Source organism: Triturus cristatus, chromosome 1_2 (assembly GCF_964204655.1).
Source record: "Triturus cristatus chromosome 1_2, aTriCri1.1, whole genome shotgun sequence".
NCBI lineage: Eukaryota > Metazoa > Chordata > Amphibia > Caudata > Salamandridae > Triturus > Triturus cristatus.
Window position 1 is genome coordinate 365,065,616 of NC_140580.1, and position 12,048 is coordinate 365,077,663.

Consider the following 12,048-nt stretch of genomic DNA (forward strand, 5'->3'; position numbering starts at 1 on the left):
AGCAAGGATTCAGGTGCTAACTAGTGCCTACCTCAGGGATGGGGTTCCCAAGGCAAGAACGAAAGAAGCATGCCAGTGACCCTCCTTCCTTCCTTTGTCAAGGTCCTGGGATGGGGTCCCAGGCCGACTCCATTGTGTCCCTAGCCCAGCAAGGCATCTCCTGGTGTCAGGCCCTGGGAAGGGGGTCCACAGGTCCATGTTTGGCTCAGGGAAGGGGCCGCATACATGACCCATTCCCCAGGACAAATAAATATATATAATAAATAAGATGAGACAACTCCGGGCTTTGGCTCATCCCAGGGGTAACCTTGGGTGGTACAGTGGAGCTTCAGTGATCCTTTTTCATTTAAAGGGGATCAAAGCTCAAATATTTGCTAGTGCATAGCTTCGGCCCGATGGACCAATTTCCTGAATCCTGGCCTCGTTTTACTCCTAGTGGCAAGCTGCCAGGAGTATTTTTAACAAGCCTCCCGGCCTCTAACAGATGCATTGTGAAGAGAGCTGGCCTTATTAGCTCTCTGTTCCAGTCTTCCAATCTCCTGGCTCTAGGTGCTCCTCTCCAGCTGGTGGGGGCTTCATGTGCAGCCACTCCACTATTGGGTAGAGGAACACCCTCTTGCTCACATTCTGACTAGAGCCTCCTGGCAGTCTCAAAGAGCACTTGGTGTGGCAGAGGAGTACAGGTCCTTAGGGACATAGGTGGGTGAGCTTCACTGGCCCTGAAGCGACCCATCTGGTCCTGGGGTCTGATGCAGACAAAGTTCTTAATCCATCTTTGCAGGCCTTCAGGTGGCTTCTCCTTTCAACTGTCCATGATTCTGCTGTCTCTCTCTAGTTCAGGTGTTTATAAGTGGTGGTGGAAAGTTCTAGAAGAAAGACACCTCTAGAAAATCCTAGGTTGCCGCATTATCACCCACCCTTGTCCGAACCCTCCCTCATTGCATTCTGGGACAATCCAAAATAGCACAAACAAGTTGTCTCTGTGAAGAGCTGGAATAAGATATGCCACATCTATCACTGCCTGATCCCTTCCCACCGTTACCAACTGTGAGTCTTTCAAAACAGTCTTATTTCCAACAAAAGAAGATTTTTGCTGTATACTAGAGCTTCCTGAACATTCCTGCAATATGCATACAATACACTGAACAAAACCTTTCCACTCTCAGGTGCACCGTGTACATTTTTCCTCTGCAACACTTACTCCTGTTCATCTGAATCAAAATCGGAAGAGCAGCTGATCTCAATTTCAGCGATTCTATATGACCCATCACAAACAATCGTCTTGTGCTTACGCACATTATCCTTAATCTACTTACCTCGGGGAGTGCTAATGTGCGCCAGTGTGTATGTGTCCAGATGTCCAGTATGAGGAGCGCGTGATCGCTATGTGTGGTGTACATTTTGTGTTCTGATTGCCTCGGTGTACCTATCTAAATGTGGTATCTAGCTTTGTGGTATTTCTGGGGATCGCAAGCCCTTTGGCCAAACTGATTTATTGGGGCTGTTGGACTTGGCCCTTTTTGCAAGGTCATCCCTAAATGTTTTGCCTTTCTCCTAGCCTTTTTTCTGACATGGTGTTGGTGGTTTTAGGACTCTGGGCACTTTAGCACTGCTGTCCAGTGTAAAATGCGCGTGCTCTCTGTGATAAATATGGTAAGATTAGTCTACACCTGTTTGGCCTGTTTAATTTACCTGTCAGTCCCTTGTAAAGTGGTATCTCAGATACCCAGGGCTGGTAAATTAAATGCTTATGGTGGGCTTGTAGCGCTGATTGCGCCACCCACCAATGTAGCCTTTCAAACCGATCTCAGGCCTCTGCCATTGCAGGGCCTGTGCACGCAGTATTACTGCCGCTGTGACGTGGCACCTAAAGTGTGTGCCGTGACCCCCCTTTTTCTGCATGTCACTCACCCCTAAGGTAGGCCCTAGCTAGCCCTATGGGCAGGGTGCATTGTAGGTAAAAGATAGGACATATACCTTAAGTGTGTGACATGTCCTGGTACTGACAAACAGCCACTTTTGGTTTCTCAGTACTGAGGGTCTGCCCTCCCATAGGAATGCATTTGGGATTCCCTGATAAGTGTTTCAGGGGTAATTCCGGATATGAGAGGCGCAGCGTGGTCAAGTTTGGTATATTTGGAATTGTGATAATAAATGCTGCGCAATGGTGTGCGCAGATTTATTATAACTATTTTAGAAATGCCACTTTTAGAAGTTGGCATTTCTGTGTGCTATTAGTCTGCCTGCCTGATGTGAATTGCATGTCTGGCTTTTGAGTGACAGTGGCTGGTGAGGTGTGTGTGGCTCCAGGAGGGGCACGGTGAGTCAGCGCTAGGCTGAATGGGACATTTGCATTTGGAGTGGTGGGAGGAGTAGTCCCCTGGCCCTGAATAGGATTGTGCCTGCCTAGGTCAATGCTGGTTCCACCCCCTGTGGTGTGTCTGATGGTCGAGTCCCCATCTCCCAAAGAAGGGTGTGATCACTGTAAACAGAGTGCTCCAGAACCAGTTCTAGCTGGTCCCCCCAAGTCCTGTGCTCTGCAGACAAAGGGAAATGTGGTATAAATGTAGGGGCTGTGTCCCCATGTTTTTGGTGTGCTATTCCTGTGCTACTGGGGCGTGCTGCTGCTGGGGCCCCAGGAGGAACCACCATGGGGGCTTGCCTCCCTGCTGGAGGACCCTGTGTGCTGGCCTCCCTGGGCCCAGCTGTGCCCCTTGGACCTTTTCCGTAAACCTTGAGGACTCTATAGTGCCTGGAGAGCGCTTAATATTTGTTTCCCAGAGAGAGGAGCAGGGTTGCCTGAATCTGCAGCGCTAAGCTGTGATCAATTCCGAGGGAATACCAACGTGGGGATTCCCCCGCAGTGCATGGGAAGCGGGAGCCCACCCTGCTGTATTTATGCCTCTGGAAGAGCGGGTGCCCACCCCGCGTTTGTGTGTCTTAAGGAGGGAGCCCACCCCGCCTTAATGCTGTACCGGGAGCATAACACGCTGATTTATGCTTTAAAAACCAAGCGGGAGCCCAACCCGCATCGTGCCTCTACAGCGGGTGCCCAGCCCGCATTATGGTGCCTTGCCGCAGGTGCCCATCCCTCATTGATGGTTTAATTGTTGCGGGTGCCTTGCCGTCAAGAAGAGAAGCTGCCGCCGGCCCGTCCAGGAAGCCAGGCGGCCTTGCCTGGTTGTGGGTGGGCCTTGCGCCGTGCAGGAAGCGCTGAGGGATCTTGGTGGCAGGGCTCCCGCAGCTGCGGTGTGAGCCCTGAGTGTCCTGCCTGCCGAGACGGGGCCCCCATGAATAGGGGAGAACCCCGCGGTGTGCCTCGAGGGGAAGCCGAGATCGGCCCGGGAAGAAGCCAAGCAGCTTGTGCCTGAAGGAAGTCAGGCGTTGCCCTTTGCCTGACTGTGGGCGGAGCCCACACAGGCAGAACCACAGCCTAGAGGAAGCTGTGGCAGTCGCCGGAAGTCAGGCGTTGCCTAGTAGGAGGAGGGGCATTCAACATGCCGTCCGCACGGCTAAGGAGGCTCTGGAGTTTTTCCCTAAGAGCGAGGCTCCCATGAAGAAATGGGAAACCCGCGGGTCATCGAGAGGAGGACGAGGCCCTGTCCCCAGCCCAAGAAGGACCGGAGAGCGAGGGCCCCGTGTTGCTGGCCACCCACGGTTCTGGTTTCCTCCGCAGTGAGAGGGCAGCAACCAGGAGCCCGGGTGAGTGGGGACTGAGCTGGGAGCACTTGTAGTGTTCCCAAGGCACGCTTGGTGCCAGTAACTTTTGCTGTTCTTCACAGCTTCGCCGCAGTTGCGGGCAGCTGTACCGAAGGGGCCATGTTGATGATAGGAGTCCCAGAGTGGGGCTCCAGAGGCGCCACAGGTGTCAGTGCTTATTAGTTGCCCTCAGCCGTCCCGCTGTTGCGGACAGCTGCAGCGTGAGGCAATTAGGAGTCGCGGAGTGGGGCTCCAAGGGCATAGTGGTGCCAGGGCTCATTTCCACAGCTGCCCCGCCAGACAGTGGGCAGCTGCAACGTTTGGGGACATTATGTTGATGAGGAGACGGATGAGTTACACTCCCCCAAGCCCCAGTGCATTGCACATTTTTTGTTTGCTGCATTGGCAGCCAGTGGGCCAGTAGACGGTCCTGTAGGAGCCCTGACTTTATGGACATATGGCATTTGAGCCCCCGGTGTAAGGCCAGTTGTCCTGGGGGCAGGTGGTACCTGTGTGTTCCAGGAAGGCAAGTCCCTAGAGTAGGTGATGTGTACATCTGGTCAGTGTACTGTGGTGCACTGCTGTTTTATTGCATAATGTGTTTTATGCCTACAGTGATGATGAAGGATATGTTTATGCTCATGATTTATGGCCAATGCTTTTCCCTTAGGTATGCCCGCTGAGTATGGTGAGGCAGTGTTTCTAATGAGTTATGCACAGGGTGGTGACCCTGGATGTGACGCCTAAAGTGATGATAATGCCAATGTGATTTAGGCATAATAAGGTTTAGGGCTAATGAGATGTATAATGTGTTTTTATGCTTGTGATGCCTATGACATAATGTGTTTATGTTTAGGATGTTTATGCATAATGTGTTTATGCTGGTGAGGCCTAATGCGTAATGTGTTTATGCTAATGAGGTTTGGGCCTGACTTGATTTATTGCCAATGTCAAGTTCTGATATTTCAGGATGGTGTCTAATGCTAATGTGATAATGCTTAGGTCATTATGGTACCAGTAGTTACTGGTTGTGTTTTACATTTATTTACCTGTTCTGATGGTTCTGGCCGCGGCCCGATTGGCCTGGTCCTGTATATAATCCCCTGTGAATATTTCCTAGTGCCATTTGGCATAGTGTAAATGTGTGATTGTGTTTCTAATGTGTTTATGATAATACAAAGGCTATTTTTTATATAACCTTGTGTGGAGTTTCTTTTGTAGTGTGCCTAGTGTGTGGCTTTTGTGTGTGTGTGTTGCGCAAATGCTTTATACATTGCCTCTGAGATAAGCCTGACTGCTCGTGCCAAGCTACCAAGGGGGTGAGCAGGGGTTATCCTAAGTGTGTAACTCCCTTGCCCTGACTAGAGTGGTGGTTTCTGCCTGGCTTAGATGCAAGCCCTAGCCAACCAGAAATCCCATTTCTAATAGGGGCCAACTACCTAAGTCTTGTTTGTTGTGCAACTATCTATCTGTGGATTAGATCAGGGTTTTTCCTGGGTGCGTATTTGCCTGTAATTTGTGGGGGACCCCACCTGTGTCCTATTACTCGATAAGCATGGCAAGGGTAACAGGACCGGCCTAGCTACATATCTCTGATTCGGGGTTGATGGGGAGGTCGCCTTGGGTGGATCCAACAGCAATGGTGTAAGTTCATTGGAATTCCTAAGAATAATATGGCAGCCACTGCAATAATTTTTATTGACATCAACATTGCAGATACAGTTGTCATCTTGCACATTGACATCGTTCTTACTGGGGTTGTCAAGGTTGTGTTTGCTTTGGTCAGAACGTACAGTGACATTGTTCCTATTAGCAACAATAATATTATGATACAAGCATAGATTATGACATACATTGGTATCATTATTGCTGATGTCTGCGCTGCTGTACATTGACATTGCATTGACAGGCATTGTCGCGGTTGTGTGGCACAGAGGCTATAACATTCGATCATATTGCATTTACTGATATTGTCGTTGGGCCTGCACATATCATGGCATTCATTGACATTGTATTCACCCATCCCAACCATGCATAGTCCAATTACAGTGAGTGAAACTCACCAACAATAACCACCTAAAGCCGGATCATGAAAAACAAAACATCCTAGTGGACTGAATGGGCGGACCCCATGTGCAACATCCACCAAAAATAATAATACACTTTTTTTGCAGGAGTCATCTAGGATCATCTCTCAGGCTTATGGACTCAAGGGAGTCACTCCATTGATACTTTTGTCAACTAAGATCAAGATCTGTTTAATTATAAAAAGTGATATCTCTTTCCACTTTTGTATGGGAGCTAGGGGACTACGGAGATTGCTGAAACAAATGCTGCTTGCTATTCAAAATTGATGATGATCTGCGTGCCATTCTCACAGGATAAATGGATGACTCACAAATTGTCCCAAATTGTCAACTGCATATGCGATTGTACCGTTACATTTCCCACCTTTGAAAGGTAATGTTGTCTCTGTCTTTACAGGAGTTGTATTACTTAAGCTTCAAGGATGTTTTACCACCTTTAAAATATTTTAAATATGTAGGCCTGTGGGTGGTGGTTGCATTTATAAACATCCCAACACTGCCCTCAGTACGCTCAGGTCCCAGTCCCTAAACCTAAACTTAAAACAATGGAACATACTGGTGGATTTTACAAATCGGGCTTTCGTGACAAGTGCCCGCTGTGCTTAGAAAATTACACTATTCTTGATTCGCTTTAAAATTTCAAATAGTAAATGTCTTTTTGTGTGCACCTCAGCGAGGTGTATGAAACGATTTTGAGTCAGGCACAGCAAGTCAAGCAAGGCATGTGGAAACAGGGCCAGCTTTAACACTGGTGGCACCCTGTGCGACAATGTTTTTTGGTGCCACCAATGACCACCTCTGCCACGCATTCCCTCACTACCACCATTTAATAGAGCCCCTCAAGTCTCCATACCCACTGTCTCTTAGATTAATTTCGTTTTATAGGGCCATTCATACCAGTTTAAGATGTCACAACACTTTACATCACACACGCATTGCACAGAGACAATCAATCATCGCTGTGTAAATCAGTATATAGGAAATGTTACATAAGGCAAAGGCCTACAAGGAGTAGGAGTCACATTTCATCCATACTGGTAGGCAGAATAGTTGAAGAGTTAATGGACTGGAAAAGCACAAATTCGGAATTTAAAATGGAACACCATTGTAAGGGGTTTTCTTTAATAATAAGAATTGATTTCTAAAAAAATTAACCCCTTTTGCAATATTAGGGCAACGAAAGACTGGGAAAAAAATATGTAGCTCAAATGTTTTCTTTGCAGTTTGCATGCAGCTCTTTGATGGCAGTTCTTAGCTCACTGCTCTATATCAGGATTTGAACTTATAAACTGCAAGTAACAAAAAGATCTCTGACAAAAGCGGTAACCCATTGACCTATTTATATTAAATGCACTTTGTGATGTGAATGGGACACGTTCTTTGCAGCAGGAATATTAACCCTCTGTGCTATGATGAGTCAAAACTTTCACTAGAAAAAGCTCGGTCTCTCTTCAGCAAGAACATTAATCACCGGAGTTGTCATTTTTATTGATGCCTGAAAATTGCTGGGACAATGTAAGCGGCATCAGGTGCTTTTAAAACGATGAATATGGCGCCCCCACCCCTAGTCAGTGCCCGCTACGGTGGCGCCGATCGCACTGCCCTAGAGCCGGCCCTGGGTGGAAATACTTTGTCTTGCTAACAACTTGAGAACTGCTTCCTGTGAGGATGTTATGGCTTGACCAGGCTATCTGGTTGCGCTGGATCGGGTCAAATTCGAAAGTTCAGGCCAACTGCAATGGAGCTCAGGACAGATACAGCCCCAGTTTCGTCATGCTGAAGTTTTACCTTTTCAAATTTTGTGCCAAGAGTCCTGTTCATGTTGGAGAGGGTTGCGGGGAGCAAGGAGAGCATTATGGGTGGTAGTGTGAATAGTAGGTCGGGAGTCGTGGACAGGCAGGTTGGTACATTTTGCTGGAGGTCCTCCATGGGCAATTGATGCTTGCTGTGCGACGAGACGTGCTGGCAGCGACTGATGCTGAATTTCAGTGGGAACAGCGTGGTTCTCATGCAAAGGGGGCTGTTCTTGGTCACGAAGAGCCCAAAAGCTAGATTTTAAGACCCTGTGAGACACACCAAGGGTCCACGACCTGGGAGCCTCTACTTGAGGGTCAGTAACTCACTGCATCTGGGTCCAGGAGCTGATTGAGGAGCCCTTTATGTCACTGAGGCTCAGATCAGGAGGCCAGCAGATTATCTATTTTAGTCACTCTGGTGTCCTGTGCTGAAGTTGAAGTTATAGGTCCAGTTCTTCTTCCCCAGGCAAGAGGGCAGCAGGTCAGTGCAGCAATTCCTTTATAGCAGCAGTTCAACAGAGTGGCAGTCCTTGTACCAGCACAGCACTCCTTTTTCTTGGCAGAGAATAAATAGGTCCAGAAGTGTACTCAAAAGTTAGTCTCTGAAGTCCTTCTTTTATACACAGTTGTGCCTTTAAAGTGGAGAGAAGCTTCTAGAAGCATGCCTTTGAAGTGCACAGATGCCCTTGCTTCACTGCCCTGGCTTCAGACTAACCACAGTGGGTATGCAGCCCTTTGTGTGGAGACAGAACACAACCTATTCATGTGTAAGTGGGTCTGGGCCCATTTCCTCCCACCCATCCTGCCGGTGATGGCCATTCCTCTCAAAGCCTAAGCTTCCCATTGTGTGTGGCTGTCTTTGAGGAATACACAAGGCCTAATTGTCAGCTACACCCAGTCATATGACCCAGAGACAGTCTGCAGGCACCAAATGGCTAAGGCAAGAAAATTACAGCTTTCTAAAACTGGCATTTTCAGAATTGCAATTTAAAATCTGACTTCTCATAAGTTAGGATTTTAAATTGTGTTTCCAGAGACACCAAACATGAGCTGATTATCTCCTCCCATTTGGAAGTTACAATTATAAAATGTAATAAGGCAACTCCAATGTTTTCCTATGGGAGGGCTAGGAATTGCAGTAGTGAAAAACAAGTATATGAGTTTTTCAATACCAGGGCATGTAAATCATATAAGTACATGCCTTGCATTTTAAATACATTGCACCCTACCCTCTGGGTTCCCCATGTCCTGCCTAAGGGTGACTTATATATATATATATATTAAAAAGAAGTTTAAACTGCCCACACAGACTCTACAATGGCAGGCCTGAGGCATGCTTAAAGTGCTACTTAAGTGGGTGGCACATCCAGGGCTACAGGCCAAATAGTATATTTAATGTACAGGCCCTTATAAAATTAAATATGCCAGTTGGGTATAAGCCAATATTTCCATGTTTTGGGGAAAGAACACAAGCACTTTAGCACTGGTTAGCAGTGGTAACATGTGCACAGTCCTAAGGCCAGCAATTATGAAGTCAGCAAAAACAGGAGGAATGAAGACAAAATGTTAGAGGAGAAACCACACCAAGGATGCCAAGTCTAACATTAACTAAGAAGGATGAAAACTGAGAGAGAATTTTAGATTACGTGGATGTCTTTAGGGGTCATTTGATCAGCTGAGCACCTGTTTTTTATCAGTTCAGTTAGACATTTAATTTGTAATATAGAAGCTATGTTCACCACACTCTTTTCTGTTTGAGAAGTGTTTATTTTAGGTATCAAGTCTATTTTTCAGATTCTATGAAGCTTAAAGTTTTGTCTTTGTCAGGCCTCCTTTGAGAGTTCCATGGGGCAAGCAGGAGATTTTTTTACTCCGAATGTCCGGGGCTCGACCTACCATGGGCTTTGAGCAACTGAGCCAAGCAACCCTTTAGCACTTGACTCTCAGTTGCAGAGTGGTCAACCAACATTTCAGGCTTTTTTTGTACCTGAGTGAACTGTTTTTGAGCGCATAAATACAAGCCTTCAGAGAAACACTCACCTGATCACAAACAAGGGCACACAGGTGGACAGCCCGATCAGTGCAGCTGTACCAACAAAATATTGCAGTCTGCTTCACGGATCCACTCGACCGGATCCCCACTGGACATCTCTACCTCCAGACAAACTCCTCCTCCTCATTGGGTCCTCTGGTCTCGGCAGGAAGGCTGATGCTGATGCTATGCTGCAGGCTCCACAGCAAGTGGTGCAAAGCAGTGAAATGCACTGTCTTACATTACATTGGATTTACTAAACCACGCGGAGCCATGCAAGGTGGCTTTGTGTGGCTTAGTAAATCCCAGTTAAGGGCTTGCATTGCATTGCATCACCTTGTGTGACACATGGGCAACACTAGCTCTTAGCCCATTTTGAGGTGCCCCCTCCTCCATCCTGACCTTTGTTCAGAAAGAAGTCTGCCACAACAGGAGCAACTCCAAACTTGATAATCTCACAGCACAGGCCATTGGAGTGACTACATGATCACACCTGGATGTCAATCTCTCTGATATATGGCTATCAAATAGTTGCAAAGGCCCCCAGCCCTATTCTTTATTATTCTCTTAGCCCTATCTCCTTCCTGAGATGTGCCCAGGCCCCAATGACCAGTGACCTTTCCAGCATTAAAGAGCCCTTTGAAGTGCACCGGAAAGCCTACCTCTCCCTTCTTCCCTTGTGTGTCCCACCTATCTCTCAGGAATGTAGCAATTCTCTAATCTGTCTGAGGGCTCCTCCACTTGACTTCCTCAAGTTCCTGAGCTTCCAATATGGAACCCACAGGCTTCAATGTGTTATACCACTCACAGGCATACATGCTTCATAGCAAGCACACGCACCCATGTGCACTGCACAGTGCTACATGCCAACACCATGTAGCCTGAGGGTGAAACAGCAGTGGAACTTTAAATGAGTCGGCCCCACTCCAATGACACCGATAAAAATACCACACAACTGATCTTCATTGCAAAAACAAGGCATACTGCCAAAACTGTGCATGTGTTACCGAACTCTATGCTAAGGACTGTAGCCAAATACCATTGATGAGGGTAGCACATTTGCTGCCCCTCCCATTGGAAAAAGACTACAATCCCTAAGATACGCCTAGTGTAAAATTGTAAGAATGAGGGGAGGCAGAGTTGATGATGAATCAAGAAGAAAGTTTATTCTTCAATTCAAGTAGGAGTAATTGGTTTCAGAATTTGTTTGTAGTAAGGTAGAAGAAGCCGGTGAAAAACCCCATCGGGAGCAGCATCCCAGCGGTCAGCCCACACACACCAACTGACTTTCACTCAAAAAGGCACAAATGAACATTCTATGACACCCTCACACTAAGACTGAGCAGCAGGGCCCAGAATACAAAGAAAGTAATTCATATCAAGAAGAGCAGGATACCACTCATAGGTCATGGCAAACACACATGATCCGTGAAAGTCCATGACTAAAGATCAGCACCAGGGATCCAAATATAATTGGAACTGGGGTAATTCAAGGATGAATGTCTGGCTGACTAGGAATGAAGTCACAGAGTACTCTTTCTGTATCTCGTTTCTAGACTGATGGCAAAGTCCCACAAAGACACAAAAAATCCTTCTGTGGAGGCATTTACAGAACATAAAATAATACAAAACACTACGCTTTACAAAAAACGTCAAAGCACGCCATTAAAGACACAACCCTAATTAAGAAACCAAAGACAGAAAATGCGCATTCTATAAACTACATATGATGCTTTAAGACAGGGGAATCTCTGCATAAGATGACTTACCGTGTTAAACATGTATCCACTTACTGTTTTTAGTACCTCCTTGGCGGAAGGCTTCGATTTCCGAACAGCAAGGCCCAGTGCCCGGACCTCTGTTTATATATTATATATTTTGCTACTGCTCGCCCCCTCCCTATTTTGTGTAAACTACCGTCTTGGAATATCTAGCATGCCTGGATCTCATCCTTGTGGAGCCACGTCACGAGGAAGCTCAGCTTGCACCGTTTGTACACAAGCGCTGACTGTCGGGGAAGCACCGAACTTTTACTTCCTTCCTTCCAGAAGCAAGAGACAGACATAAATCAACATCATAAAGCCGTGAAACATGAGCCACTTTAGAACCCGTATACATTTGTCTTTGACTTGAGTCAAGTGTGGTTTTCATAGTTTCTTTGACCCAGCCGTGTCATTTTTAAGCTAAAACTATGCAAAATTCGCACTGGCAAACCCTTGATAAGCTGGTGCAATGGTTATTCTTTTACTGCAAGCATATGTCGCATACATACATTTTTTTAAAAAAATGAGAGCATGATGGTGCCTCAATGTAGTGGCCATATACTTGCAAGTATTGGCACAAAGAAAAGGCCATGTTGGCTTTGAATTATTTTAACCTGAACATATACTTTAAAAACACACAAGGAGGGCTAAAAAAAGGGTAAAGAATGGAA

General features: G+C 46.7%; 1 protein-coding gene across 1 annotated transcript in view; it reads right to left on the minus strand.

Moving 5' to 3' along the window:
* LOC146867374 (uncharacterized) overlaps positions 1 to 11,442 on the minus strand; it is a 196,720-nt gene extending 185,278 nt beyond the window's left edge. The window contains exon 1 of the mRNA XM_085604594.1: positions 11,384 to 11,442. The gene's annotated coding sequence lies outside the window, so the exon portion shown is untranslated. The remainder of the gene's footprint in view (positions 1 to 11,383) is intronic.
* Positions 11,443 to 12,048: the final 606 nt, after the last annotated feature.